Genomic DNA, 5,000 nt, shown 5'->3' on the forward strand with positions numbered 1-5,000 from the left:
AGAAATTCAAGCAAGCGCGGGTAAACGGCGGGAGTAACTATGACTCTCTTGGGGCAGCCGACAAGAAACAAGAGATGGTGGCCCTTCCGCTGAAGGTGCCACCCCAGCTACCCCAGCACCTATCCGGCCAACCGGCCGTAACGAAAATGCGATAGTTTGTGTAGCTCCCTTTGCTTGCAGTGAGTGCCACCGCACTTTTACCACGAAGAACGGTCTCGGGGTCCATCGCCGCCGCCAACACCCTGCGGCCGCCAACGCTGAGATCGTGACGGAGAGGCATCGCGCGAGGTGGACGGAGGAAGAAGTCCTGTCGCTCGCCAAGGCAGAGGCCGAACTGTTCCTGGAGAGGGACGCCCGGTTCTTCTTTGTAAATCAAGAACTTACCAGGATGTTCCCCGACCGAACGCTTGAGGCAATCAAGTGCCGACGGCGGCAAGCTGCCCACAAGCAGCTTGTCCGCCAATTCATGGAGGCACTTGAGATCGGTCGGGGTGAAGAGCCGGCGTCCCGCCGTGGAGCAGCGAGCTCGCTGCCTGACGCGGGCGAGGCCGCTGCGCCGCCCGTCGACGCAGCCGAGGACTTCGCGGCCGACACCACCGGGCCGCCGCCGGAGGGGCCGACTGACGCCGCCATCTGGGAGCATCTGGCGGGGCTACCTGCTTCCGCCCAGCGTTTCTCTGCCCTGGATCGAGTCATTGGTCTGGGGCGGGGCACGCCGCCCGATGTCATCCTGGGCATGCTCCCGGATGCCCTTGCGTCGGTCGGGTCCAGGGGGGAGAGGTCGATCACCAGGACACAGCGGCCGCGCCAACCATCCAAGCGGCCGCCTGCCGCCCCGCCGCTGCAGAAGCGCAAGCGGCGCCGCTGGGAATACGCGCGGACACAGGACGCCTTCCGTAGGTCGCGTGCGCGTTGCGTGCGCGGCTTGCTGGACGGCACCCTGCTGCAGCCGCCACCCGACATCCCCGGTCTGCTGGACTTCTGGGCGGACCTCTTCACGAAGAAGCCGATCTCCACCGCCGGCTTCATCCGTGACCGCCTTCTCCCGCACTCGGAGCCTGTCGCTCCTGAGTGCCTATGGGGGCCGGTCACACGTGAGGAGGTCGCTGCTGCCTTGCCGCCCAGGGGATCGGCAGCCGGGCCGGACGGCCTGACTCCAGCGGAGCTGCGGCGCCTGCCGCATGAAGTCCTGGTGAAACTCTTGAACCTCTTCCTCCTGGCCCGCGCCCTCCCCGAGCGTCTGCTTCGCGCCCGGACGTCACTTCTCCCCAAAACGGCTGCACCAACATCCCCCGCTGACTTTCGCCCCATTACGGTCTGCTCGGTGTTGGCGCGGACCTTTCACAAGGTTCTCGCGTCACGCCTGATGCGTGCATGTGCTGTGGACGAACGTCAGCGGGCATTCATCCCCCGGGATGGGATGTTGGAAAACACCTTCATCTTGGACACTGCTCTCACCGACGCAGTCCGCTCCTGTCGCTCTGTTTTTGTGGCATCGATCGACGTCTCTAAAGCGTTCGATTCGGTGGACCATGCCGCCCTCCGCCCCGTGCTGAGGGCTCATGGCCTGCCGGATTGCTTTATTGAGTACGTCGAAAGGTGTTACGAGGGTAGCACGACGGTGATAGCGGGCGGCGCCGACGTGGGCGTGCCCCTGCAGCCGGCTAGGGGTGTGCGTCAGGGTGACCCCCTCTCCCCCCTCCTTTTCAATTTTGCGGTGGACTATGTTTTGAGTCAACTTCCCTCCCACATCGGAGCTCGGATCCTTGGTCGCAGAGTTAACGCTGCGGCCTTCGCAGATGACGTCCTGCTTTTTGCATCGACCGCGAGGGGATTGCAGTCCCTCATCGACGCAGCCGTCGCAGCCCTCGCCCATCTGGGGCTGCAGATCAACGCCCGGAAGTGTTTCACCCTCGCCTTAGTCGCGTCTGGGCGCGACAAGAAGGTGAAGGTCGACGCCGACGTTACCTTCAAAGCGGGCAACGCCACCGTGCCCGCCCTACGTGTGGGTGAAACCTTCCGGTACCTGGGACTGCAATTCTCCACCGCTGGTCGCTGCGTTTTCAACCCACGACGCCACCTGGTGGAGCAGCTGGACGTCATCTCCCGAGCTCCGCTCAAGCCGCAACAGCGCCTCCACGCCCTCACCACCGTACTTCTGCCTGGCCTGTACCATGGGCTGGCCCTCAGCCGCACCCGAGTGGGTGCGTTGAAAGCGGCAGATGTGACCATCCGTGCCGCCGTCAGGAGATGGTTCCGCCTTCCGGCGGACACTCCCCTGGGCTACTTCCACGCTCCTGTAGCCCAGGGAGGCCTCGGCATCCCATCATGCCGATGGATGGGGCCAACACTTCGCCGGTCCCGTCTCCTGGCGCTGAAGAGGATTGGGCCAGCCGCCGACGGTGCAGGCCGGGACGAGGTGCAGCGTGAGATTGAGGCGCTGGAGCGGCATCTTATGTGGGAGGGCCACCTCCTCAAATCGTCGACGCAGGTTGGAGAGATGTGGGCCGCGCGCCTGCACGTTGCCTTTGACGGTGCGGCGCTGTCATCTTCCGCCGCCGTCAAGGGGCAACACCAGTGGGTCGCTGACACCAGTCGCCTGCTATCTGGGCGTAACTTCATCGACGCTCTCCGCGCCCGCATCAACGCCTTCCCCACGAAGGCACGGCGCAGTCGCGGGCGGGAGGCGGACACCAGATGCCGCGCGGGCTGCCAGGCCGTAGAGACCGCCAACCACGTGTTACAGGCTTGCTTCAGGACGCACGGGTCCCGGGTTAAGCGGCATGACGCGATCGTGCGCTATGTCGCCCGTGGACTCGCGCAGAGGGGCTTCAATGTCTCTGTGGAGCCCCACCTCCGCACACCTGAGGGAATCCGCAAGCCTGACGTGGTGGCGGTTAAAGACGGCATTGCCCGCGTCATCGACGCCCAGGTAGTCGGAGACCATCTCCGGCTCGACTGGTGTCACTCCGAGAAAGCGGCCTACTACAACACGCCGTCCATCAGGCGTGCCATCTCCAACCTGCACCGTGACGTTGAGGAGGTTACAGTGTCCACCGCGACATTGAATTGGAGGGGTGTATGGTCTCCAGCGTCGGCCGGAGATCTCTCCGCACTTGGATTTAGACCCCGAGAACTGGCGGTGCTTAGCACGAGAGTACTGCAAAGCTGCTGCACGAGCTATCGCATTTTCGAATATATGACGGCGCACAGTCCGATGGAGCGAGCCGGCGTCGGATAGGATGCTGGTTATTTTCTTCGCCTTGACTCCTGGGGCCTATCCACAGGAGGAATATCCCGTCTTTGTTCTTTCTTCTTTGTGTACGTAACTTATGTTGTTTTTGTTTCTGTTCTTTCCAGCATATATATATGTATATGTATTGTAGTTTTAACCTTTTCTTGTGGCATCGCCCTGTAAGTCCCCACCTCGGTGGCGGACATGGCGTGAAACACCTGCCACACCCTATCTGTACATATATATGTGTTATTCAGCAATGAATAAAGACGGCTAATGAATAGCCAAATGCCTCGTCATCTAATTAGTGACGCGCATGAATGGATTAACGAGATTCCCGCTGTCCCTATGTCCACAGGTTCGCTGTACAACCCGGAAGAGGTACGGGACACCACTGGAGGATCGATGGTGGACGTCGGCATCCAGACGGATGTCGACTTGGAGGCAGCGGTCGGTCGGCTAACTAGTCGACTGTCGAGTACCAAGTTGAAGGAGCCTGGGAAGCAAGATTTGCAGATATCGAATCAAGAAGATGTGAGCAAAGTCCCTACTGAAGATACTAGTGGTGGTGGTGGTAGTGGTGGTAGTAGTAGTTTAGATGAGGATACTGTAAATAATGTAAAGTTGAATACTGTAAATAATGTAAAGCTGAATGGTGAAGGTACTTCTTACAATGCAGTTGGTCCAGGAGGGGTGTACGATGACTTTGAACGCAAGTTGCGTTTAAACAGGCTCGAGGAGCCGGCATTGTTAACAATTGCACTGAGGCAGCTTGTGAGGACAGGACATAGTAATGGTGGAGATATCACGTATCCAGCCTTGGAGGACGTGGATTGCATAAGTTTGCACGCGGCAAATCTTCCGTCGCAACCGGATGACTTAAAGGAGTTGGTGCAGCAGGTGTTTGCCAGGCGAGGCCGTAAATTTGATCTTGAGAAAATATACAAAGACATGGTAAAGATGTACGGTAGAAATGTGGTAGACCTCTCGAAGTCATGGCCCGCCAGCCGCCTGCATGTCTTTTATCCCCCTGGTTGATGGGGTGTTTTAAAGTATTGCAAATTAATGCAATGCGTAGCCACTTGGTTACGCAAGAGCTTAGAAAAATCGCGGAAGACGATTTATTGGATATATTAGTAATTCAAGAACCTGCCTCCTGTGCTGGTCGGATTCCTGGATTTCCAGCAACCGCGCAAGTGGTGTTCTCTGGTGAGAATCCCATGAGCGCGGTTGTCGTTTTGAATAAATGTATTAAAACAACTGTGCTTACACAATTCTGTAACGATCATGTGATTGTGGTCCAACTTAATCTGATGTCGCATTTGTTATTTTTTGTTAATGTATACTGCCAATTCAGACAACACATTATTGGATTTCTTAATCAGTTGGACTGGATTCTAAGAAGGTTGCAGGGAAAGCCGGTTATTGTGTGTATGGACGCTAATGCAAAGTCCCCATTGTGGTTTAGTGTTGAGCAGGATGAGCGGGGAGCTGAGCTGGAAAATCTTATAATGCAGATGCAGCTTGACGTTATAAATCAACCTGGCAACCCGCCTACCTATTCAGGAAGAGCGGGTGCTGTTTCTAACATAGATGTTACGCTTGCAACTCAAAGAGCAGCACCGCACGTCAGGAATTGGAGAGTTGTGAGTAATCTCACAATTAGTGATCATAATTGCATATTTTTTGATTACTATATGGAGCTTGAAGAAGATCCTGGGGACTGGGTGGAGAGATATAACTATCAAAAGACGAACTGGAACCG

The sequence above is a fragment of the Schistocerca americana genome, unplaced genomic scaffold, assembly GCF_021461395.2.
Source record: "Schistocerca americana isolate TAMUIC-IGC-003095 unplaced genomic scaffold, iqSchAmer2.1 HiC_scaffold_77, whole genome shotgun sequence".
NCBI classification, from domain to species: Eukaryota; Metazoa; Arthropoda; class Insecta; order Orthoptera; family Acrididae; genus Schistocerca; species Schistocerca americana.